This window comes from Atractosteus spatula, chromosome 24 (assembly GCF_055471065.1).
Source record: "Atractosteus spatula isolate fAtrSpa1 chromosome 24, fAtrSpa1.hap1, whole genome shotgun sequence".
NCBI lineage: Eukaryota > Metazoa > Chordata > Actinopteri > Semionotiformes > Lepisosteidae > Atractosteus > Atractosteus spatula.
The window spans coordinates 5,980,857-6,008,435 of NC_142729.1; the positions used below are offsets into that span (position 1 = coordinate 5,980,857).

At 42.5% G+C, this 27,579-nt stretch overlaps 1 pseudogene; it reads right to left on the reverse strand.

Moving 5' to 3' along the window:
* Nucleotides 1-7,005: 7,005 nt before the first annotated feature.
* Nucleotides 7,006-9,158, reverse strand: LOC148815822 (uncharacterized; annotated as a pseudogene).
* Between the last annotated feature and the right edge of the window lie 18,421 nt (nucleotides 9,159-27,579).

Genomic DNA, 27,579 nt, shown 5'->3' on the forward strand with positions numbered 1-27,579 from the left:
ATCTTAGGAAGCCGAAGAAGGCTAACAAGAATATATATATTTATTCGTATGAGCTTAACATGCAGTTACATAGTTATATTGTCACAGTTGGGTGCCTCAGCCAGTCGCGGCCGGCATCATCCAAATTGATCCAAATTGATAAAGTCGAAAGTTGCTTCAGGGCATCTGAAGCGAAGGCAGGAGTATAGGATGTGGTCAGCCGTCTGCTCCTTGCCGTCTCCGCATTCGCAGATTGGGTCATCAGTGAAACCCCACTTGCGTAGGGTGGCCCGGAAACAGCCATGTCCAGTTCATAATCGGTTCAGCTTGACCCAGGCTTGTCTGGGTAGGTCATTTCCAGCGGGTTTGTTGGATACTTTGTCAATAAATTGTTTCAGCCTGTGGTTGTTATTATTCCACACGTTTTGCCACTTTTTGTTAGCCCAATTAGTGCCAATGTCGTTGTTTGCTTCTTTCATAAGGCGCCTCATTGTGTTAGAAGATGAGTGCCGGTTTTCTAATCGGAGGATTGTGGTGTTCTGGTTGCAGATGGCATCGTGCAGCAGGTGGTTGGAGTCATCCGAGGCTTTCAGTGCTTTTTTGCTGCTGTTTGTTCGAGATGTTGTTTGAAGGTCAGTGAGCGGTCAAAGACACCTCCTAGATATTTCGGGCTTTTCTCAAATGGAATAGTTTTGTCTTTGCACTTGATGTTGATTGTTATGTTAGCAAAGCGATTGGCGAGGTGGAAAATGCTGCTCACTGTCTTGGTGATGCTAAGTTTTAACCTCCAGTCTTTGAAGTAGCAGTTCAGCTTGTTCAGGTCATTCGATAGTGTAGTTTCTATTGCTTTGATGTCTGTGGAGCAATGCATAATAGCAATGTCGTCTGCGTATATGTACTTTTTGGCAGTTGTACATGGCAGGTCAGCTGTGTAGATGTTAAACAGCATTGGCGCCAGCACCGAGCCTTGTGGGATGCCATTCCCCCTAAAAGATGGCGCAGTGTTAGTGGCAGCCTGCTACAGCAGCTCTGTGTCTTTTTGTTGTCTTTTTGTTTCTTTCAGTTAGTTAATGCTAGTGTGTTAGTGTTTTTTTCTTCATACCTTTGCCGGCAACTAGATTTGCGATCACAACATGATGGATACTAGGAAGCTAAGAAACTTTTTCTTGTTTTTTCTGATACTCGGACCTCTGTTTCTATCGGGTTGCAATGCCGATAGCTACAGAGGCATTGTCTACACGCGGGACCAGCTGATCGCGCTAGCGCGTCCGGCTCTACTCACTGGAGAGAAGCCATCGGTGCCAGAGGAGCTGAGGAGGAGAAGCCGAGGCTGTAGGGCTGGTGCAACACGAAAGGCGAAGAGAAGGAGATTTAAACCCTACCTTCCTTCGATCATCATGGGAAATGTGAGGTCCTTAGCAAACAAGATGGATGAACTGGGAGCATTGGTGAGGAGCCAGAGGGAGTATCGTGAATGCAGTATCATGTGTTTCACCGAGACGTGGCTGCAGGAACTTATTCCGGACTCGAACGTTACCATCGGCAGCTTTCAGACGGTGCGGGCGGACAGAAACACCAAGAGCGGTAAGAGGAAAGGAGGGGGGCTCGCGGTGCTTGTCAACAACAGATGGTGTAATCCTGGACATACTCATGTTAAGTAAGGAGCACGTCTGTAACCCGGACATCGAACTGGTAGCCATAGGACTGCGTCCGTACTATCTGCCGCGGGAGTTTACATGCGCCATCTTTGTTGTTGTTTACATTCCACCTACGGCAAATGCAGAGGTAGTGTGTGATGTCATAAACACAGTCACAGCCAGGCTACAAACAAAGCACCCTAGCGCTTTTATAGCTATCTCAGGGGACTTTAACCACCTATCTATTTCCACCACTCTGCCTACTTTCCACCAGTTTGTTAAGTGCCCGACCGGAGCAAACAAAACACTGGACTTATTATATGCCAATGCTAAGGATGCATATAGTTCCACAGCCCTTCCCCCCTTTGGCAGATCAGATCACAACCTTGTCTTGCTTACACCACTATACATGCCTATTGTCCAGCGCCAACCTGCAACCATGAGGACTGTGAGGAGATGGTCTCAGGAGGCTATGGAGGATCTACGTGGTGCTTTGGAGGCCACCGACTGGGATGTGCTGTGCGAACCACATGGGGACGACATAGGCAGCATGGTGGACTGTGTCACTGACTACATTAACTTCTGCGTAGACAACACCATCCCCACCAAAGATGTACACTGCTTTTCCACTAACAAACCTTGGATCACCAGCGACCTGAAGGCTCTTCTGAATGACAAGAAGAGAGCCTTTAGGAGGGGGGATAAGGAAGAGGTCAAGCGTGTACAGAGGGAGCTAAAGCAGAAGTTAAGAGAGAGCAAGGACGCCTACAGGAGGAGGGTAGAGGACAAGCTGCAAAGGAATAGGGTGAGGGATGTATGGAGCTGCATGAGAGAGATCTCTGGCTTCAAACAGGCTGGGGGTGCAACAGAGGGGAACCTGGAGATGGCCAACGAGTTGAACCAGTTCTTTAACAGGTTTGATTCTGGGTCCTCTGTGGCTCAACACCCATCCCCCCACAGCCACACGCTCCCTAACCCTTCACAGCTGCGACTGCCCAACACCTCCTCCATCCCCCCACAAACATGGCCACCTACAGCTACAACCCCCGACAGCTACTCACCCGCCCATCCCCCACAGCTGCCACTCTCCAACACCTCTGCCATTAACACCTGCAGCACTGAAAGCACTATGAGCACCATCCCCCAGGTCAGGCTGACCATCACGGCTGACCAGGTGAAGAAGGAGCTGAAGAGGCTGCACCAGGGTAAGGCCACAGGACCAGATGACATCTGTCCCAGAGTTCTAAGGGCCTGTGCTGATCAGCTGAGCGGAGTGCTCCAGCGACTGTTCAACCTGAGCCTGCGCTTGGAGAGAGTCCCGGTGCTCTGGAAGACATCATGCCTGGTCCCGGTACCAAAGAAAGGGCGCCCCTCTGTCCTCAACGACTACAGACCAGTTGCACTGACTTCTCATGTCATGAAGACACTGGAGAGGCTGGTCTTATCCCACTTGAGACCCCTGGTCAGCTCATCACTGGACATCCTACAGTTTGCCTACCAGCCCAGTGTTGGTGTGGAGGATGCGATCATCTACATGCTGCAAAGGGCCTACTCACACCTGGACAGGGCTGGCAACACTGTAAGGATCATGTTTTTCGACTTCTCCAGTGCCTTCAATACCATCCAGCCCTTACTTCTAAGGAGGAAGCTGGAGGAGATGCAAGTCGATGCCTTCATGACCTCGTGGATCACTGACTACCTGACAGGCAGACCACAGTCTGTGAGACTCCAGAACTGTGTGTCTGAACAGGTAGTGAGTAACACAGGGGCACCTCAAGGGACAGTTCTTTCTCCATTCCTCTTCACCCTCTATACTTCGGACTTTAAGTACAACTCAAAGTCATGCCACCTGCAGAAGTTCTCAGATGACTCTGCAATTGTGGGATGTATCAAGGGTGAGCAGGAGAAGGAGTACAGAGGACTGGTCAGCAGGTTTGTGGAGTGGTGTGGGGTGAACCACTTGGAACTGAATGTAACAAAGACAAAGGAACTGGTGGTAGATTTCAGGAGGAAAAAGGTCAAACCTACTCCTGTCTACATCCATGGGAGTGGCGTGGAGATGGTGGACTCGTACAAGTACTTGGGAGTGCACATCGACGATAGACTGGAATGGTCTAAGAACATCAAGGCGATCTATAAGAAGGGACAGAGCCAACTTTACTTCTTGAGGAGGCTCAGGTCCTTCAATGTATTTAGTGAGATACTTCATATGTTCTATCAGTCAGTGGTAGCGAGCGCCATTTTCTACGCAGTGGTATGCTTGGGCCCTGGGATTAGAGCAGTGGATTCTAAAAGGCTGAACAAGCTCATCAGGAGAGCAAGCTCTGTCATTGGGTCTGACCTGGACCCCTTGGAGGTAGTGGCTGAGAGGAGAATGGTGCCCAAACTAGAAGCCATCATGGACAACATCTCCCATCCCCTCTATGACAGAATTGCAGAAATGAAGAGCACGTTCAGCAATAGACTGATTCATCCACGGTGCGACAGGGAGCGCTACAGGAGGTCATTCTTGCCTTATGCCATAAGACTGTACAACACATCCACCTTGCGTCTGGGCAGAGGCAACATTGACAGTGACCTGTTTCTGGACTGAAAGCATCTACACATCTACTGCTACATCTGTTCTCTTTCTTTTCTTTTCCCGTCTACAACCGTTTTTTGTGCAATATATGCCAGGGACCTGTGCAATACATTTATATCTATATTTATATCTATATCTATATTTACATCTATATTTATATTCATATCTGTGATACGATTTTTCTGTGTACTGTTCTGTTCTAGTTTGTTCTTTGTGTGTCCGGACTGTGAGTAACTCTTTTAGTGCACCCCTCACTGTACTGATTGTATTGTATGTATTGTACTATTATTATTATTGTATCATTCGTTACACTGTGGCTGTGTTGTCTGTGTTAAGCTGCAGTTGCACTGCAATTTCCCTCACGGGATCAATAAAGTATCTATCTATCTATTCTTAAGGTTAAATTTCCTGGAAGTGTCATTGCCCAGTGTTAAGGTAAATGATCTGTTAGAGATTAGTTCTTGGATAAAGAGGACCATTTTCTTGTTTGGGATGGTACGAAGCAATTTGAGTATGAGTCCTTTATGCCAGACTGTGTCATAAGCTGCTGCTAAGTCCACAAGAACAGCACCCGCTTTCTTTTTTTCTTGGAAGCATTGTTCGATATCATCAACCATACAGCAGACCTGGTCGGTTGTTGATCTATTTGTCCTGAAATGGGGGTCAAGAAGAGTCACTTCCTCGTAGTGACCTCCTGGCAACGTCTCTGACGCCAAAAAGCTCTTCAAATCGAACTTACCATGCAATGCTAACAAGAATAAAGATTCAAGAGTGCGGTTGACCCAGGGTGAGTGGTAACCCGACCTGAGGACATACATTGGTGTGAAAAAGTATTTGCCCCCTTCCTGATTTCTTATTTTTTTGCATGTTTGTCACACTGAAATGTTTCAGATAATCAAACAAATTGAAATATTAGACAAAGATAACACAAGTAAACACAAAATGCAGTTTTTAAATGAAGGTTTTTATTATTAAGGGAAAAAAAATCAAAACCTACATGGCCCTGTGTGAAAAAGTGATTGCCCCCTAAACCTAATAACTGGTTGGGCCACCCTTAGCAGCAACAACTGCAATCAAGCGTTTGCGATAACTGGCAATGAGTCTTTTACAGTGCTGTGGAGGAATTTTGGCCCACTCATCTTTGCAGAATTGTTGTAATTCAGCCACATTGGAGGGTTTTCGAGCCTTGACCGCTTTTTTAAGGTCATGCCACAACATCTCAATCGGATTCAGGTCAGGACTTTAACTAGGCCACTCCTAAGTCTTCATTTTGTTTTTCTTAAGCCATTCAGAGGTGGACTTGCTGCTGTGTTTTGGATCATTGTCCTGCAAGTGCGCTTCAGCTTGAGGTCACGAACAGATGGCCGGACATTCTCCTTCAGGATTTTTTGGTAGACAGCAGAATTCATGGTTCCATTTACCACAGCAAGTCTTCCAGGTCCTGAAGCAGCAAAACAGCCCCAGACCATCACACTACCACCACCATATTTTACTGTTGGTATGATGTTCCTTTTCTGAAATGCTGTTACTTTTACGCCAGATGTAATGGGACACACACCTTCCAAAAAGTTCAACTTTTGTCTCGTCAGTCCACAGAGTATTTTCCCAAAAGTCTTGGGGATCATCAAGATGTTTTCTGGCAAAACTGAGACGAGCCTTTATGTTCTTTTTGCTCAGCAGTGGTTTTTGTCTTGGAACTCTGCCATGTAGGCCATTTTTGCCCAGTCTCTTTCTTATGGTGGAGTCATGAACGCTGACCTTAACTGAGGCAAGTGAAGCCTGCAGTTCTTTGGATGTTGTTGTGGGGTTTTTTGTGAGCTCTTGGATGAGTCGTCGCTGTGCTCTTGGGGTAATTTTGGTCAGCCGGCCACTCCTGGGAAGGTTCACCACTGTTCCATGTTTTCGCCATTTGTGGATAATGGCTCTCGCTGTGGTTCGCTGGAGTCCCAAAGCTTTAGAAATGGCTTTATAACCTTTTCCAGACTGATAAATCTCAATTACTCTGTTTCTCATTTGTTCCTGAATTTGTTTGGATCACAGCATGATGTCTAGCTTTTGAGGATCTTTTAGTCTACTTCACTTTGTCAGGCAGGTCCTATTTAAGTGATTTCTTGATTGAGAACAGGTGTGGCAGTAATCAGGCCTGGGTGTGGCTAGAGAAATTGAACTCAGCTTTCCAAAGATGTGTTAAACCACAGTTGATTTATGTTTTAACAGGGGGAGCAATCACTTTTTCACACAGGGCCATGTAGGTTTGGATTTTTTTTTCCCTTAATAATAAAAACCTTCATTTAAAAAATGCATTTTGTGTTTACTTGTGTTATCTTTGTCTAATATTTCAATTTGTTTGATGATCTGAAACATTTCAGTGTGACAAACATGCAAATAAATAAGAAATCAGGAAGGGGGCAAACACTTTTTCACACCACTGTAGAAGCAGGATTCGAGGATGTCCAAGGTAAGTGGTGCGCGTTGGTTCGGAAGTGGTTTTTCAAGCCGCTCAAAGCCTTTAAGCAGGAGAGTAATTTGAGGGTGGATAAGGGAGGGACCGGTCGTGCCGAAAAGGAGTTTATGGAAGAAGTGGATGCCGCGCAGGTATACTTTGGTGGTAGATGCTCGTACCTTGAGTGAGTTTCTACAATAGCAAACGAAGGATGATACGGTGAGAATATCAAAAGAAGGGAATTTTATGTTCGCGGGGAGAAAAGGAAGCCCTTCCAGTCAGTCCAGTAAGAGTTGAGAGTTCGAGGGGCGATTCCTAAGAGGATAGTTTGCTGGGCCAGGGGAAATAGTGATGGAAAGGATGATTCAGAGGAACGTGAGTTCCGAATAGGGAGGTACTGTGCATGGGTTCGGTCTTGCATCTGGTGCCAAGTTCCTGAATTTCTGAAATTGAAAGCGAGAGAGAGTCAGCTATCTCATTAAGGTGGCCTGGAATGTGAGCAGCTACGAGGATGAATTGATGTGTGAGAGAAATCCATTTAAAGCGATGGAGAAATTTCATGATAGATCGGGATGAAGACCTTCCTTTGTTGATTATATGGACTACCGCATAGTTGTCCGAATGGATAAGGACGTATTTTTGTTTCCAATTGTGGCCCCAAAGAGAAGTGGCAACGACAATTGGAAATATTTCGAACAAGGCCGATGACTGGTTGGCGAGAGGGATTGAAGAGAATTCAGGAGGCCAAGGGGCCGCGAACCATTGGCCTTTGTAATAGCCTCCGAAACCGAATGAGGGGGCCGCGTCTGTGAAAAGCTGGATATCCTCGGCGTCGGAGAGGAGGTCATTGTAGAAGACGGATATGCCATTCCAGTTGGCCAAGAAAAGTTGCCAAAGCCTGAGCTCGGATTTGCAGTCGGCAGAAAAGCTTACGTGGTGGTAAAGAGAGGACACAGAAGAGGCGAGGTCGAGAAGGTAGGAGATGAACGACCGTCCTTGGGGAATGATACGCATGGCATAATTGAGGTGGCCGAGCAGAGATAGAAGTTCCCTCTTTGTGCAAATTTGGCAGAAGAATAGGTAGAGATATACGTCTGGATCCTGTCGATCTTGTTGCGAGGCAGGGAGGCGGAGAAATTGATGGAATTGAGGGTGATCCCAATGAATTGGATTATGTGAGAGGGGCCGGTTGTTTTGTCCGTGGCGAGAGGTACCCCTAGCTTCCTAAAAACGGAAATAAGTGTGGAGGAGGCTTTTGCAGGTGGGGAGTGGGGAAAATCTATGGTAAGGAAATTGTCAAGAAGGTGGACGAGAAAAGGAAGCCTATAGTTATTCAAGAGGATCCAGCAGAGGGCTTCGGCTAAGGTATCGAAAATTTTTAGGCTACTCCTACATCCGAAAGTAAGGCGGACTGCGAAGAAGAACTTGTTCCGCCAATGAACCCCGAAGAGGTGCCAGAAGTCTGGGTCAAGAGGCATAACTTTAAAGGCACTAGAGATGTCGGCCTTAGCGAGCCAGGCACCCGGACCTATGATTTTGATGAGAGAAATGGCATGGTCAATTGTGGCATAGTGGAGGGAGAAGTCTGAACTGGGAATAAGGCTATTGAGACTTGGCACGTGGGAGTTATGGGGGGCTGACAAGTCGATTATAAGGCCTTTTTTACCGGAATACTTATTGACTGCTATACCGATGGGATTGATGCGGTATGCAGGGAGTGGGGGAGAGTCAAGTGGGCCGATCATGAAACCGTTCTCGACTTCAGATGCTAACAAGGAATCAACGGACTGGGGATCGGTGGTGACAGATTGCAAATTTTTGCAAAAGACGGAGGAAGAAGGAAGTGTGCACAGGCCTGGTGAGAATCCGAAGGATAGGCCGTTGAGTAAGATGTGGGTGGAAGAGGGTCGGGGTGATGGAGCAGTTCGGAAGCAAGAGCGGGGATATCGATTGGGGTAGACAGAAAAGCCAGTAATCATTTGGGAACGCTGAAGGTGGAGCGAGCATGGAAGGGTTGGCGGGGGCAGGCAGAGCGAGCGTGAGCTTCGCCGCAGAAGCTGCAAATGTGAAGGAAGAGACAAAGGGAAGAGGTACATGTAGAGGAATTGTCGCAAATTTGTTGGCCTCTGATCATCACAATGGGGCGACCGCGAACGTCTCTGGACTGGGAAGGTTTGAAGAATATCTGGCAGGAGAATTGATGCTGAGGGGGAGAAGGGGCAGAGTCAGGGTTGAGCTTGCGGATGTTATTTGGGCAAAGATTTGATGGATGTGTCCAAGACGAACAGAAGTCGCAGGAAAGAGCTCTGACGCCGGCGAAAGTGCAGCAGTAAAGCTCAATGTCGAGGGCTCCCCAATAGGTGCGCTGGTTCCATTGGAGTAGGCGGGCAGCGGCCTTGGCCGAGAACTGCTTGTGGTAATCGTAGAACAGGGAGCCCTCGAAAAGGACAGATAGATCGAGGATGATGTGCATGTAATCGTCAAGTTCCTGACGACGTTCGGGAAAGGCGGAGCACATGATGTCGCGAAAAATGCTGAAAGCCAAGCAGAAGTTGGAAATTCAAAGGACTGAAGCAGAGTGAGGGTCAGAAGATTTGAGAGTAACGGAAATCGAGCCGCAGTCGACTGTTCTGGAATCAGAGTTGTAAGTAGAGGAAGAGAGAAGATGATCTAGATTGACGTCCGCACCTCGTAAAATTTGCTGCCGGAGTGAAAAGGGAATGGGAGGAGGACTAAACTTTAGTGCGTTAGGAGGAGCTGGGATAGGAACAGCTGTTCGGAGAGAAAAGTCCTTTTTGAGTAAAGGGGAGGTTGGAATCCAGGGCCGAAGGCATGGGATGACTGATGCCGTGTTGGACACCGGGGATGGAAGAAGATGAGGAGGGAAGAAGAGCAGAAAGCAGATTGTGGTAGGAAGGGTTAGACGGATCTGGGGCCTGAAGCTCAGTGGCTTGGGATATGGAAGCCGAAGATTGTTGAGAAGGAATTAAAGCAGGGGCGAAGGCTGCATGAAGGACTGAGGAGGCCAGGGGGTGGGGGAGGGTAAGGGCCACCTGCTGGCTGAGCTGGGGGTCGTTTACTGGAAGGCCTTTGGGCCGTGGAGACAGCAGCAGGGGCCAAAAGAAAAGAAACCGAGGCCGAAGGCACCAAGCCGGCGGCACTTGAGCCGTGTTGGACGCCGGAGATAGAGACAGAGGAGAGTGCAGATATTAGATTAAGCAGAGAAGGGGGTGGGGGAGGGGCGTGAGCCTGGGGCCTTAGACTCGGCAGCAAGGAGTTTAGGGAAGGAGGCTGGGTGGAAGAGGCTAGGTGCAGTTGTTCAGCAGAGGAATGGATTGGTTGGGGAAGAGACACAGACACGGATATATCAGGACAAGACAAGACAGAAGACGCGACAGGCAGAGGCGTGGACGACCTTGGGGTCCTCACATTGGGATGAGTGACGGCGGCGCGGGTGATGTCATCAGAGGGCACCGGGGGAAGCTGTGTAGTTGATGTTTCCTTTGTGTAGACTGAGGTTAAGTACAGGGAAAACAGAGCTTTTTTGGAAGCGTTTCTTTTAAAACAGACGCCATGTTTTTGAAGTATCCTCTGGAGGCTTGCTACGGTCCAGTTGGAAATCACGAGAGATGATCCAGGAGAAGGGGGAGCTGATGTGCGTGAAGCGCGGCGGCAGGGACATCTTTGAGAGAAACGGGGGTTATTTGGAGACTTTGCCGTGGAGGAACGGGAAGGCTGGGTTTGTAATGAGAGAGGGACTACGACGGCGGAACACAGTCTTCGGCGAGGAGTTGGATCTTGTGAGGACTGGCTGGGAGATGAGCGGCGCTGATGTGGCACGGCGGGTGAAGGAGGCGATGAGACAGAGGTAAGGGAAGCGGGGGGGGGGAGGACTGGACTGGACTGGACTGGACAAGAGGGGTAGGAGAGTCTCCTGCGCTGCAGAAAAGGTCTTCATCGGAGCAGCGAATTTGCAGATCCATGAGAAGGGAGCACGCATTAAAAGCTGGGCGAAAACGAACCATGCAGAAAACGAACGAGGAAGAGGAGAGGGTGACGTTTGATATATAAATATGGAGACCGGTTGCTTACATCAGGACTTTTGTGTCGAACGAGCTCGGCTGCTGTCATTCCTCCCGAACTTTCATTAAAAACTCCATATGGTCAGGACTTTAACCTTCCAATCCCAGCCGATGCCAGCGCCATGAGAGCAGTCAAGCTAATTTCACAAGATTCCTGGAGGCTGACATTACATAGAAAGCACTTGATTGTATGTACAGGGACAGGCGACTGCAGAATTCCTGCATTTCTCAGCAGACAACCATGCTACTTTCTCATTGAACTGAAAGATTCTAGAAATATGTTTTATTTTTATCTACACTGCAATTTAGGATTCTGAGGTCAGAATTTCCATTATTTAGGAATTTAGAACTTTGGAATTTAATGCTATACTGAATTAGAAAATGCATTTCTTCTTGTGTATAAAGGACATTTGGACAATTGGGAAATGTTTGACTGGGGAGTAGCTATACATAACGAATGATGTCAGAGAGGTCAAAAACTGCCTCTTTCCATTCCTTTCCAGTGCATTCTTTCTGTAGTTAGTGTTATGTGGATGAGCTATCATCTATTCAAATATTTAAAAAGTAGACTGCAAAAACATGTACACTAACAAACAAGAATGTTTGTCTTCAAAAAATGACCTTTTAGTAACCTCTTCTTGCTTACATTGCCTATAAAATAGGATGATTCTGCCTTGAAGCATGACTGTCACTTTGCATTTATCACCTGTGCTACACAGTACATTCAGCAGGTAAGTATTTTATCAGTCTTTACTTCTGTGGTCTGTTCCAGATATTATCTTGTATTTAATAACTACTTAATTACATAATGACAAACGTAATTGTGATGAAAAGGTGTGAAAGGAGGTCTGCACTCAAGTAAATTAGCATGTGACGTGAAAACAGGTTTGAGTTTGTACAGTGCTAAAATACATAATTTTTTACCTTTATATTTTCGTGGAATGACTATTCCACGGCGCCTACCTAATCAGTTTTCTCACAATGGAGTTGCAAAAAGGCAGTCAAATCTAACCTATTCTTGTATAAAAGTTTTAAATCCCCCTTGCAGTTAATGCTCCTGTTTTATTTTTTATGCATTTTAGGATGGACGTGGCAGCATTTCAATAAAAATGTTCATAGATATTGTTACAGGCTAGGACAGGTGACAATGGAGAGTCAGACTCTAGATAAAGTGTGTAAATCTGGCTGTGTACAGATTACAGCAATGCAGGGGGATGTTTGCTGAGGTCCAGGGTCTGTGATTAAAGCAATCATAAAGAGTCCTTGGTTTACCTCTGGTTTACCTCTGTAAATTAAGTTGGGTAAATGATCAAGGGTCATTCAAATTTCAGAAAGACACCATATTAGACCAGATCAAGACAGAGAAAGAGAAAGAGAAAAAGAAAAAGGGGGAAAAAAGTCAGACCCCACAAGAGAGAAGAGACAGAAACAGACAGAACTTAAAGCTGGTGTCAGCCAAGAGTCCCTTCTTCATGATCATCCGAAAAACCCTGACTGCAGCTAAGTGTTTGAGCCTGACTAAGAGATTGCTATTCTGTAACCTTTAGCTCCTGAGTGAAGAATCCCTCAACTCCCTCTCCTGCTTAGTGTGTGCTGTTTAGAATAGGGAGGTAGGCTCCCATTGATTTTGTGGCATCCTGGTCAGAGAGAGAGATGTAATTGTAGGTTTTATTCTATTTCAGAAGGTTGCTTATCTCTTCTTTGGCCTCTAGGCATTATTTAGGAGTCACATAATTGGTACCAGCCTGGGGTTTTCTGAGTTGACTAGATGTAGGAATCTGAAACGTTTGTCTGTGAACTAGTAAATACAGTAACTTGTGTGTTGTATGTTTATGTTGTGTGTAGTGTTACTGTCATTGTTAATAAATATTTGTTTAGCTGAATGTGCCTGAATTATTACTCTTTTCACCAAAGCTGCACCAGAGAATAAGGAATTCTTGTGCTTCTGCCTATACTAACCATTTGTATAGATTCTGGCAGAAATCTTTACAAGTTGGGGGTTATGATATTTTATTTTACTCACTGACTAATCCACTTAGTAATTTCCTGATTTTCTCAATTTTTCACCCCCCCCCTCCCCCCATTGTAACAATATAATACTTACTGCAGGTTTGGAATCACAGCAGACAAGCTAACTGAAAATAAGTGACAGAAGTGTAGCATTAGTGGATAAACGTTTTTCCAAAAGATAGGAAAGATAGAAGAGAGGAAAACTTAATGAATATGACATGAAAACATTCCAAAGTTATAGTGTTGGGCTTTTATTACAGACCACCAAATGCAGATATACTATAGAAGCTTCTTTTTCCCAGCTTAATAATGCCCATGTTTTTTTTTATTTTACTCCAAACATAAAATGTTGCTTGATACTTTTGGGGGGGTGCCAATTTTACCTTTACTTTCAAAAAAACAAAGAACTTCTGAACACTTCTTGGTATCTCTATTTAAAGAATTCTTGATTGCAGCTTTCAGTTGACCTAATTTCTGAAAATAACCTACTTGGCTTTTTAGAAATTTCAAGTTTGACCAAATTACTTTTAGATTTTTAATATCTTCTAAATAATAGTTGCCTCTCCTTAGAGTCCATTTTGAGGTCATACTAAACTCTCCACATAAACAATACTTATTTTAAAGTATATACAACTTAGATATAATTAATAACAATATTGGCATGTGTTGCTGTCTCAGAATTTGTTGTAGTATATGATAGTTCTGGTCAATTTATTTCCTATTTTTAACTATAAGTTTCAATGTTGAGTTCAAGATCATTGTCATAAAAACTGCTTTCTTTCTATAGCTGCTGCTGTGCCGGGTGTAATCAGTAGCACCATTGCAGTTTCTACAGCTTCACACTATCAATCCTACCTATGAGGCTGGGTTAGAGCCCAACATGAGTCCCACTACGTGCCCCATTGAATCTATCCCACACTACCCCTCCTGGTCTTTTTCAAATTTTCAAACATTGGCATGACCAGGAACACAATGATGACCCTGATGCCTGATAACAGAGAAGATATTGCACCTACTCTGTCTTTTGTTGAATGCTCACTGAGTTCTAAAACACTTTAATGGGAAAGGAAAACAATAAAGAATCAAATAAAGAATAAAACTTTTACTTTGGAAAATATAGGCAATCTTATTTCTACAGTTAGTCTGTTTCACTTTACTTTGAATATACTGTATATATATTTAACACAGTTAAAAATCACATTCAAAATTAAAACTGATAATGATTTATTAGTATCACCCTACATCTAACCCATCTATTAAGATAAGATAAGATCACTTTATTAGCCATATATGATTTCTGGCATTAGGAATTTGACTTTTCACAGACCCCAGCTTTCTCTCCATGAGACACACAGACAGGGAGAGAAGCTTGGAGTCAGAGCACAGGGTCAGCTATTGTACAGCACCCCTGGAGCAGTCATTGTTAAGGGCCTTGCTCAAGGGCCCAATGGAGTAGGATTCCTCTACAAGCCACAGGTGCAGATCCTTAGCCACAGTGCCACCACTCCACCCTGGTCTATATTGTAGACTAAATACTTGATACTGTATTTATTTTAAAAATATCTTTGGTTTTGTTAATGTTGTATCATACAAATGATAAAGTTCAGGTGTCTGTGTAGTAGAAGTCTCTTTATTTTGACTTGCAACCACCAAACTCCCCGACCAGTACAAGAATTAGTCTTTTATACTGTACCTTAAAACAAACGAGCTACTACGACATATTTTGAAACAGCAACACATGCCAATATTGTTATTAATTATATCTAAGTTGCAGACTAGAAAGTTAGTTCCTTTCATATGTTCTGGACACACAGCCAGCTTACCTCATACATGCCCTTTATCTTACTGACCAAGGACAGGCAGCACATTTTTATATTTGGCTAAGCCAGCTTCAAGCCACTAGACTGCATAGTTTGCAAACAATACAAAATACAAATGATATTATTACCTCACTTCCCAGGTGTCTCCCTTATCTCTTCATTAGGTAAAATAGAAATAAATATCAGTTGGTTCTGACTTTAAACAAATTTTGTAAATGTTTTTTAACCACTAAATCTGACAAGTCATATCGTAGCAATATTGCTACATCCACATTGCTCCCATTAAATACTGTAGATCTTTCAATTAATTTATAATGCGCTAGATATTAAATCAGTTACTGAATCAATGTATCTGTAGAAGATGTCATACACACAAATTTAAACTCAAATCCTACAACAGAGTAATTTTATTGGGTGGAATTTAAATAGAACACAGTATATGCTATATACAGTAGTTTGCAGTTGACATACAGATTAAGAAATGCAAATAAATTCACAACTTTGATGCCTTAGATTCATGCCAGAAATAATGTCACCTCACTTTAATGCCCAATTCTGTATCACAACAGCAATGTGAAACAGATACACTTGTCAGGTTTCTTTTGTATACTGCTGGAAAGGATGCTCAGAAGTGATTCAAAATACCTTATTCATCCCCAATTTATGAACGTTTACAGCATAAACGTGTTGCTTGACACAGAACATTGTGGAAGTGTGATACAAACTATGGTGCTGTAGCTGACTGTGCAATTGTGCAACTATGTGCAATAACCAGCAGCTTGTGGTTATAGGTCTGTAAGCTATTAATAACCAAATAAGCAAACTGGGCTCCTGTAGATAATCTTTCTAATATTCAATAACGTTTAAGCTACATGCAGCTGGAAATACAGCATATCACACTGTAAGTGTGGATTAATCTTAAAAAAACAACATTGTTATGTATAAACCTCTCTCCTTCCTTCAGGTTGTAGAAAAACAAGATGACTCAGGAAATGACCACACTGCTTCTGTTCATGACTGTGGTCATCAGCAAAACAACCTCGGTAAATATATCTCAATTCAAATTAATCAGAGAAAATTGTAAAATTTCAAACACAAACTACTTTGATATACAGTATTGCATTTTATGTAAAAAAATGTTTGTATAAAGTCAATAAGGATGTGAGGAAACTCCTGACTAGAGAAACTAGGGTGTCTCCAGAATTCTTTTACTTCGAATCGTCTATTAACTTTCTGTGAACGGCTTCTACTTTACCCTGTTTAGTATCCAGTTCCAATGGCTGATCCTATCTACATCAGGTGAATTTTCTGTTAGAAATCTGTCTAGCTTTTCTTTTTTTCCAAAAAAATCTTCAATCCTCTTTAAACCCTCAATCCTGCCACCATTGCATATTTTGAGTTCTGTTAAGTGTATCAAACTCAGACATGTCAAAATCATAAAAAGAAAACCATTCTCTTTTCTCCAGTTGCTCCGCAGCCTCCTGACTGAGAAACTTCTAAATAATAATACAGTTCTATACTGTTTTCTTAGTGCTGAGTTACTGTAGTTGGTAGTTGTTGAAAATGTGAATGAAAACAGTAGAAAGTTCCACATGAACAACATCAACACAGGCAGTAATCCAATGCAATAATCATGATAATGGTAAGTGAATGAGGAGAACCCCTGCAAATCACCAGCATCATGTTTGTCAGTCAACTATATCCATTTGTGCTGTTGTGAAAAACCCAGAAGCATGACTCAATAAGAGTGTCATGTAAGAGCCACAGATATTTTTGTTGTACTTAGCAGGGCAGCATGGTGATACTGTATTTCGCATCTCTGGGGCCCTGGCTTCAGTTCCTGGGGTGTAATCTATGTGGAGTTTGTATGTTCTCCCTGTTTTAATGGGTATCCTTCCACAGACATGCTGGTAGGCTAATTTTGGGGGAACTTAGTGCGTGTGTTTGTGTCTGCGTGTGCCCTGTGATGGACTGGCATCCAGCCTCAGGTTCACCCTACCTTGTGCCCATTGCTTGCCACAACAGTGTGTGGGGTAACTGAAGTACCCAAAGGAAACCAAAGAAAAACATGCAAACTCCATGCAGATAGTATCCCAAGAATTGAACAAAATTAGTACTTAAGAATACAAGTTTTTGAAAGTCAGATTGTGCTTATCTTACGCAGAAAATTACATATACTAGCTAGATACTGTATATGTAATACAATATGCTACATGGTGTGTTTCAGATGCAAAATTTCTGATCAACTGGGGAAAGATGAGGAGCTGCAAAAGGGGGGTTATCTTATCTCAGAAAATGGAAATTACAAAGCTGTATTTCAGGTACGTTTATCTGATTCCTCAAAAAGAACAGGGCAAGAACCAGGATGTACACTAGTCACTAGTGTCCCTGTATATGAGTCTTCAATTTCTGAAATTCAGCTCAAGCGTCCATCCGCATTAATTCCTGACAATGTCTGGATGCTTCCCCGAGGAGTCACGGACCTCTTCTGGGACCTGAAAAAAGGGAAGACATCCCACTGAAAGAGAATCTTCATGATTCTCCAAGAAATCGTTTTTATCTCTTTTGTCACTGTGATGCCATTCCACATCCATTTTCTGCCCGCTTCATCCAATTCAGGGTTGCAGGAGAACAGGAGCCCATCCTGGCAGCAAAGTGTGCGATGAGTACCACTGCACTGCTACTGTTCCAGCATCAGATAAGAAAGGATAAGATTCTAAAAATATTATTTGCACTTTTGTGGCTAAGTGTGAGTGTGAGGTCGTCATTTTTCTTCATTTCATTTACTTTTTCTTTTTTCTTTTAGTCCTGGTCCCTGCCGCCAAGCGGGGTCTTTTTCCAGGCTGGACCCAGTTAGACAGGGTCAGTGCAGCCTAGGCACTGATCTACACGCTTTACACAATGGCGCACTTTTTAAAAAAACAGTTTATTTTTGTTTTGTTTTCTTTTCACAAACTTCACACCAGTCCCTCCGCCCCCTCAGACGCCGTGTCAAGACCGCGGCTCCTCCCACTCCCACACTTTATATTCTCAGCCTCCTGAGTTCATTTTAATGTTAAAATGTTAACTGCATTATAAGAAACTTTATTATGAAGGGGCGTATTGCACCTGGCACATTATTTAGTGTTCTAGTGTGCTTTTTGTACATTTTATATGCAGAAAAAGTGCGGTTTAGTGAAAGTTCATGTAAAGGTACAACCACAGAAGCATTTAGTCTGCCTGTGAAAGCATGATACAGTAGCTACTTGACCACTTTACTTTGAAGCAAGAAGGGCTTAATTCTGCCAGAAAAGTATGAGTCAAAATGTAAATATATGTTTCAGCAGCATCCCATCCAACATGTATCCTGCTTTGCGTTGCTTGTCGGGAAATGCACCAGCTCCACCGTGACCCTGAGCTGGTGGAAGCGGTTAGAAAATGGATGGATTTTGAAGTGGTCAGGGAAGTAAAACATAAACTAACAGTCACTTTGAGGCTTGCCATTGAGAAATTACCCTTTTGCTACTTACTAATCAGCTAAGATATTGATTGTATCAAACAGGATAGCTTGATTAGTAAAGAACACCCACATCTTACTTATAGCTTTCTGATCTTTGTCACCTTTTGATTTTTCATCCTTCTCCAGGATGATGGTAATTTTGTGATATACGGCTGGAAGTCAATCTGGGACAGTGACACCACTGAGACGTGCAATGCTGATCATCTGATAATGCAGAGTGACTCGAACTTGGTGGCGTACAAGACTGACGGTAAAGCCATGTGGCAGACCAACACCCACACCAGTAGTGGCTTCGAAGACTGTGTGCTTCAGCTGAGAAACGACGGCACCTTAGCCATCGAAAGAGATGGTGAAGAAGTCTGGTCCTCTGCAACATCCCGGGGTCTCAAGTATGGAGTAAACTTTTAACTGAACACTGCTACAAATGGACAACTCCATTAAATAGTTCTATTAGCCTCTGAAAATGCCAAAAGGGAAGGTACAGAAAATAAAAATATCCAAAATATCTGAGAGTGTTTAATTTTCTTCAGAGTTAGATACCAGGTGGGACTGATTAAACCCTGGATATGGAGAATAAACAATGAAAATGGGTGAAAACAATATCATCTGCAACACTAGATAAGAGATACGATCACTTTCTTGGCAATATACAATTTCTTGCATTAGGAATTTGTCTTTTCACATACCCCAGCTAGCTCTCCATGAGACACACAGACATGGGGAGAAGCTGGGGGTCAGAGTGCAGGGTCAGCCATTTACATGGTGCCCCGGAGCAGCTGGGGTTAAAGGCCTTACTCAGGGGCCCAATGGAGTAGGATTCCTCTGCTGGCCACGGGATATGAACCAGCAACCTTCCAATCACACGTGAAGATCCTGAGCCACAGGGCCACCTCTTCGCATAAAGCGCCTGGAGATGGCAGGGATGGCCAGATGGCCTCTGAGTTCTAAGAGAGCCTGAGATTGGACAGAGCTTTGCAGTTTCTCCTAAATATATAGACATGCATGCAACAAATTAAATCTGTTTAATAAATCCCATGAAGTGATGTTAATTCTTAAAGTGTTCTTCCCATGTATCCATTTTTTAATAAGCAGGACACTAGGGTTACACCCCTACTCTTTTCGAGAAACACCCTGGGTTTTTTAATGACCACAGAGAGTCGGGACCTCGGTTTTACATCTCATCCAAAGGAAGGTGCCTGTTTTAGGGTATAGTGTTCCCATCACTATACTGGGGTATAAGGACCCACATGGACCACAGGGTGAGCACCTCCTGCTGGGCCCACTAACACCTCTCCCAGCAGCAACCTTAGTTTTTTTGCAATTTAATCTAAATATACACCATATATCACATGCTCTGTGTATTCATTAGAAACTTTGTTATTAAAAAAAAACTTGGTTGTTAAAGCTGGTAAAGTTGGTTAAAGATAAAGTTGGTTACCTGGGTTATTTTATCAGTCCTGAAAATATATTAATCTTGAGTCCTTCCAGTCCTGAAACACGTCTGCCTAAGGCAGATGACTTCTGGGGGGGTCTTCAGGGGAAGAACTACTGAGTAAAACATTTATTTAAGGATTTATATGTGAAAGGCAGTCGAGCAGAAATGATTTTGTAAACTTTGCTGATTTAGCACTGCTAAGAGTTACTTTGTATTTGATAACATATCTGCTTCTGCTTCAACTTAGAGTTGAGAAGTATTTTAATCTATTCGAATCAATTTTAATTTTTAATTATTAAAATTAATACCATTTATATCATATCATTTTTAATCTATTAAAACATTAAGGGTTTCCACTATTATTGAAATAGCAGGCTCTTTGATCTTGACCTCACATCATAAAAATGTTTCTGTACTACTAGCATTGAGATGTGGACTTCTGTGGAATTCTTCAGTTTGTTTCTCAGTTGAATTGTATTTAAGGGTTGACAGAGATTGCTCAGTTACCAAAAACCTGCATGTGGCACTGTTAATTTTGCAAAACTCTTTTATTTTACTGATACCTCTGGTTTGGTATTGTCCATTTTAAATATTATGTTTAATGACAATGCTGGTGATTGGTACTGAACTTACAGAAAATAATTTTGTATCTCCAGTGTGTATATTGTACAAATTTTCATTGATCAGATAAAATATTTTAAACAGTTACTGAAGGAACTAAACTGAACTGAAAGAAAATAATTTTGCCCTTTAGAAAGCTTATAGCTAACTGATGCAGAGATCTCGACCCACATAGACCTATGACATCTGGCACCCAATGGACCTAAGATCAGTGTCCCAGCATCTGCCTGCACCTACAGGAGCAGAAACCACCCCCAGCCATCCCAGAACCCACAGGAGACAAATAACTCTGGGGATAATGTTTGCTGTGACACAGCCGTGTCCTTGGTCAAGCCATCCTGTTCTGACATGACACTATTACTGTGGACATGAGCCCCGAAAACTGCTTTTCCAAGTAGATAAAAGAGGAATTAGCCAAGCATTGGGTAAACATGCTTTAAAAAGTGGCATAAAACATAAAAATCTGTGCCTGCTGTATAAGTAGAGGAGCTTTTAGGGAATGTAGGAAAGTGATCAGAGAATGCACTGCTGGTGGTCCTAGACAGTCTGTTAAGGGCAAGAACATAATGCAATGAAAATACAAAAGAGATATTGTGGTAATGCCAACTCATGAACCACAAAACACAGGTCCTTTAAAATTGTCCCAAATGTATTATTTACAATAATCACAAAATTAGTCCTTTTTATAGAGAGTCATGCTGGTACATTTAACTTGGCCTTTACAGCCTTCCAGTTCACTTTAATCAATGCTACTTCATAATCCAGCTTCCATAATGAGACGCTGGATCCTAACAAAGTAAATACTGGAATATTTTACCCAAATGACTGAGCTGCAGTCTGTATCTTTTTTAGACCCTCACACCTGAAGAAGGATCCACAGCCGAAACATTGTGTTTCCTTTCTTTTCAGCAGGGAATGAATCCATTACCTTTAATAAAAAGGTCTAGTCTCTATTGTGTTAATAAATCCATCCAGCCTACGCATGCTGACGCAGCTCCCTAGCTCCCCTATTTTTTTAACTAATCCTCTCTTCCTCACTTCCTCATCATCAACCTTGCAAGTCCTCTGCTCTATAACCACAGTGACTGCCTGCTGGTGTAAAAGCACAGGAGCAATAGGAATTCATACATTCAATTATGAGAATTAACTCTCTTCCTTTCCCACAGGATCCAGACCTGTCACAGGGGAGCCAGAGCCTATCCTGAAAAGCAATGGGCACAAGGCAGGATACACCCTGGATGGGACACCAGTCCATCACAGGGCACACAGACACAAACACACACATACGCCAGAGACAATTTCCCCAGAAGCCAATTAACCTACTAGTATGTCTTTGGACTAAGGGAGAAAATCAGAGCACTCAGAGGAAACCCAAAGAAACACAGTGAAAACAAAACTTCCATGGAAACACTATCATAGTAATCGAACCCAGGGCCAGCAATGCTAACCTCTGCACCACTGTGTGATAGGTGAGGAAAGGTAATTCAATTAAATACAAACAAAGATAAGGAAAAAAGTTTTTTAAAAAACACAGATGAGTTTGAAGCAGGGGTGTTGCAAGTGAAAAGCTGAACAGTTGTAATTAAATAGTAAAAATAACAGAAATGTTTGGTGATGCAGAGCTGCCAAAGGTTAGACTATAAGTGATACCTTATAACATTATTTTTTTAACTTAACCATAATTACATTAAAATGTAAAAAAAACTTCAAGGATTTTAATTATTAATACAACTACATTATAACATCATAAAATGTTTCCATACCTTCTGTATTGATATATGGATTCCTTTGGAATTTTTCAGTTTATTTTTCAGCTGAGTTGTATTTGAGTTTGTATTTGAAGATTCTTCAGTTACCAAAAGCAAGAGCACTTATGTGTTACTGTTACTGTACAAAACATTGGTCATGTTGTTTCCATTACTAGTGGTTTGATTTTGCACATCTGAGACAGTGTACAGTATGTTCAATGGCAATGCTGGTGATTAGTACTGAACTTACTGAAAGCGATCTATATGGACATATTCACTTTGTACTACAAATGTGCACTGTATATTGTAAGAAACATCATTGATCAGATATCCACATTTATAACAGGAACTCTTATGTGTAAAAAATAATTTAAAGTTGCAAAAGGGAGATGACTACCTTGATCCATTTAAAAGTTTGTAGCTAATTGATCCAAAGCTCTCCAGTCACGCAGAGCCAGGACACAAAGTAATAGGTTTATTCCATGCTGAAATGAGAAGAAAGAAAATGTAACGTTTTCATGTAACTTCTTCAGCTGTGGTGTGAGAAGCATATTGAACAGTGAAAAGCACTCCCCCGCACTGCTGAGCAAGGCTCCTGTAGAGACCCAGGGCCTCAACAGAGCACCCAAGGGACCCAGGATCAATCTCTCAGACTCCACCTGCACCCACAGAAGCTGTTACTGCCACCTGGTCACCCCAGGCTATCCGGGAAGACAAAGGCCACAGCTGAGAGCACAGTAAACATCTCTAGGATCTCTTCCAATTTGCAGTGACACGCCGTGACCTTGGTCAAGCCAACCTGTCCCAATGCCACATCAAAACTGTTGACATGCCTGTTGACAAAATTGGCAAAAAAAGTAAGCAAGTGTACTTTGAATCGAAGCCAGGATTGTGGCAATCACAACAAAAAGTTGTCTCCACAGCATACGATCTACTGTATGTGTACTGCCTGAGTATTTGAGCTGTACGAAAGTGGGCAAGGAATTAGCTTCAAAACAATGGCTGGGTAGCTTATTCCACACTGCCATGACCCTGTATTTTCTTTCCACTTTCCACTTGTGTCCTGTGCAGTATTGTTTAGTCTATATTACCATGAGGTACTTGAAATGCCCCTTGCAAATAAGTTTATTCAACAACTTAAGGAATTGCTGCTCAACGGGATGTTAAAACATTTAGCAAACAAGCTAAATTGTCTTGGATGAAATGTATAACATACAGTTTAAAGGTGAATCACAAATTATTTTGGCTTGGTAGCTATGACACTGGAGCTGGTCTACAACTACATTTGCACACAAGGTCTCCTGCAGAATCCAGAAACTGTGGAGTTCTTAAAGCTTTTTTTCATGTTAGTTTCACAAGTCTGACATGTAGATACTTTAAATTGTAAACTAGAGGAAGAAGAGGGTCATCTCATTAAGAATGTTCTATACAGTTGCTATTCAGTAGCAAACAAGGTGGTATGGTGGTTCAGTAGTTAGCATAGCAGCCTTGCCTACTGGGGCCCTGGGTTCAATTCCAGATCTGGGGCACTATCTGTGTGGAATCTGTATGTTCTCTACACTTTTGTGTTGGTTTCCTCTGGGTGCTGCAGTTTCCTCTCATAGTCCAAAAAATACTGGTGGGTTAACTGCCTTCTGGATAAACTAGGCCTGTATGTGAGTGTCTGTGGGAAACAGAAATCAAAGAACAAACTCTAAACTGCACTCTGTAACCATGCTGTTCATAGATAGACACTTTATTGATCCTGTGAAGGAAAAAACAGTGCAACAGCAGCTTAACATAGTCAACACAGCAACAGTGTCATGAAATGATCCAATAATACAACAATACAATACATACTGTACAATACAATTTGAACAGTCAGTGAGAAGTGCACTAAGAAGAGTTGCTCACAGTCCAGAATATACAAGGAACAAACAGAACAGTACACAAAAAGTTGTATTGCACATTATAAATATCAATATATTGTCAATCAATCAAGTCCCTGGCATATACAGTATTGCACAAAAAACAGTTGTAAAACTGGAAAAGCCAGATGTAAGCAGAGAGTTTACTGCTTAGTCCAAAAACAAGTCAATGTTGCCCCTGTCCAAACACAAAGTTCATAACCATTGGTGAAAATAACTGGAATGTCTAAGACAGAGAAAATATCAGAAGTATATTTTTGCAGCAGCAGGTCAAGTTAAATAATTTGTCTGCCAAAGTATGCGTGCTGATGCTGACTTAATTATTCAATCTATAAGTGACACTTGGTGAAGAAATTGGTAGAGTTTTAAATGTTTCACAATTCCTACATCATTAGCCTGGATTTGCACTACCTAGTAATTTGTGCACATTTTGCAGAACCGCAGAGAGCTGAACATAACTACAGTGACAGAATGACCGATGGAAAGAAAAGCAGCATAATTCCATGTTTGGAACCAAGTAAAGGTTTGGTCCATGCTGAAAAGAGAGGAAAGGAATCACAATGTTTCGGCTGTGGAGCCTTCTTCAGTTGTGAGGAACCAGAAGAAGGATCCACAACCAAAAGTTTGGGTCTCCTTTCTTCTCTTTTCAGCATGGAACAAACCTTTACCTGCAGCTTTGCAGCCTATGCATGCTGACTCAGCTATTTACTATAAGACATCTGTTCACAAATTACTATTTTTATCTTAACAAAAAGTAAGTTAAAGCATAAGTTAAAGCAATAAAAAAAAGATTGGAAAGACGTGTGTATCATTTGTAATCTAGCAACATCCTAAAACTTCTAAAGGGTCTGAATACTTTTGCAAAGCCCTATATATTAATTTCTTTTTTGCTGCTTGGATGCACTTTTAATTCCTTTTTATTTAACCACATCCTGGTCTTTTGATTCATTTTGTAATCCTCTTATCCTTTCATGAAGTTAGTGTAATACTGATCTGAATGAGCTATCACCTAATTAAATATTTAAAGAGCTCTCTGAGCCAAATCCTTTACGTTAACCAAAGGAAGATTTCGTGTCTCAGGTGACAGTAAAAACACCTTTTTTGTAGCCATTCCTCCTCAGATCCCATATATAAAGGAATAATTTAGCATCAAACTTACCGATCTGAAGACATTTTTCTTTCATCACCTACAATACATTTAGACTGTATGTACTCTCTGTGTATGTACTGTCTGTGTGTCTGTGTGTTCTTCTGGTTTGTGCTCCATACAATTTTTCTTTATGGATCATTTCATTGTAAATTCAGATATGTTCATCTGCACATAAATGTTCCTTTATCTTTCAATGTTAAGTGAAATATATATTGTTACACCACATACACTTCTGTTACATATGTCAAATGTGATCAAAATTTTAAACTAGATGAGACCATGTAAAGTTTCTCTCCTGTTGAGTAAATTTTGCTCTTCTTCTCAACATAACTGATATAGTTCCATCTTCTCATATCTGGTTGCTGCTCTAGGGAGACCAGCATTGCATCTCTGACCACGCTTGATTTCCTTTTTTCTTTTCTCTTTTTTATAATTTTTGTGCAAGATTTTGATTGTTTTATACTCGTACAGAGTGCAGGATGTGTATGTGCAGGACGACATGGCGATGGCACTGTATGATATAACTTGTTGAAGCGCTTGCTTAGCTGTTGCTGTTACTGTGTGAACTGCATGGCTCTTGCTGCTAGGTACCGGATAAAGGCGGTGTTGGTTTAAAATATAGCTAAAAATTCCTCTTCCCTTTGATGCACTGCTTGCCCAACTTCCTCAAGACACTGAATTCTACACAGAGCACAGATTGTAATCATATACTGTAAATAGAGTACTGTATACCATGGCTAAGGGAATACCAGGAGGGCATGCCAGAAAGTTAATGGAAATATTGAATCTGTGTTACATAGAACAGATGGGCAACAGCTGGCAAATGTTTAAATGTATTTCATACCGAAATACCTTCATCTTGTCTACAAGACTCAATTGGAAGGATATGACATGAAATTTCTGATATGATGAGAAATTTCATCATGTAGTGTTTTACTGACAGTGGTGCTCCAGAATCTCCCGTAAGTGTTCAACAGGGTTGAGATCTGGTGACTGGGATGGCATTGTCATCCAGGAGTATTTCATCTCCCATCAGCATAGAAATTCTGCATCATAGTGAAGTAAGATGTGAAGACGGGGTTAATTTTAAGTCCTTTCTGCATGAAGATTAGACTTCTAAGGCTGGAGTTTATGGCAGGAAGGGGGTTAACTGATAAGGATTCCAGATGCGAGCTAGGAGAGCTAGGGAACCCCTGGAGACTAATCCCCGACCATTTGGCCAAAAAGCTGTAAACTGGTCAAACACGTGACCTCCCCCCTTTACCATAATAACGAATGACGAATCAGAGCACCAAGGAAGGACTATATATGCCTAAAGTTTGTACCGGCACATTGAACAATACTTCGGTTTTGTTGTTTCTTGCGGGAAACAAGACTTCGGCTTTATTGTTCCTTGCATGCAATAAACTCATCTGTTTAACTTCATCTCGGGATCCAGAACCTTATTCTTTCTGTTACAACAATTTGGCATAGTCGGCAGATGCTCCAGAAGGCGCAGAACTTCCCATCAGCAGGAGAGACGGTCAGCGCTCACATTACTAAGAGGTAAGGACTCCTCTTTTTAAAAAAAAAAAGTCCGAACTCTCTCTGACTGATTGGGAAGTCTCTGCTCCCTGCGAGAATCGCCCGAGATGACGGAGTAAACGTGAGTTCCTGAATTCCTCTGACCCGGGGAAGACACCGGTGTATGTAATGGGTAGTTTGCTGTAAGCCCAGAATTTGGTCTGCCAGGCGGTGATTCGCGGTATTGTGTAAAGGTGTTCGAAACTGGTGTATGCCTTAATTGCGCGTAGAGTTTTTGAACGGGTTTTGGACCTTTACCACGAAGTTCAGGACTGGTGTGGGCCTTAATTGCTGCCGGAGTTCTGAGGCTCAGGATCAGTGTAGGCCTTAATTGCGCCCGGGGTTCTGAAGCTGAGTGGTGCATTAAATGCATGTATAATCCAGGATTGGTGTGGGCCTTAATTGCGCCCGAGGTCCTGAGATTAGCTACGCCTTGATCGTGCACGGATTGGCATGGCGTGGTTTTTTGTTTTAAAAGGAACAGGAGAGAAGTAGATGATATATATACTGTATGTATGTTTTTGGTGTCTTCCTTGTTTGTGAATACATATACACACGCACGACACTAACATAAACACACCTCATAATAAAAGAGCAAAGCACTAAGTAGCAGGATTTAAAGGACGTTGAGACCCGAGAATCGCCCTGATTGAGCTCAGTGTGTAAATCCACCCCGGGGCAAAAGCAGCGATACTGGCGTTCTGGGGGTGGTGAATTACTGATCAAGGAAAGGGGGTTTTCGAGGTCTCATTCCTTGCCTGTGAACAGTGCTGTGTAAGTCCTCTCTAAAGACTCTGAGAGGCATTTAGATCTGGAGGTAACAGACGCCTTAGCTGAATGAGTGCAGGAATGCACAGGATTTCCAAAGTGAAAGCATCCCCCTACTGTATGAGCTGTTACCTCACACACGACTAAGTAACTCTTAAAGAGACCGAACATGTGTGCTAACTGATGGTTTGAGAAAGTGGTGGAAGGGTCCGTTTATATATTGGAAAAGTGTAAGTTGACGGAAAAGAAGGAGAAAAAAAATATGGGAAAAGCCGAGTTTGTCAGAGGGAGTTTGGGGCGAAGACGCCTGTAAAGAATTGGCAAAAGCACAAGCAT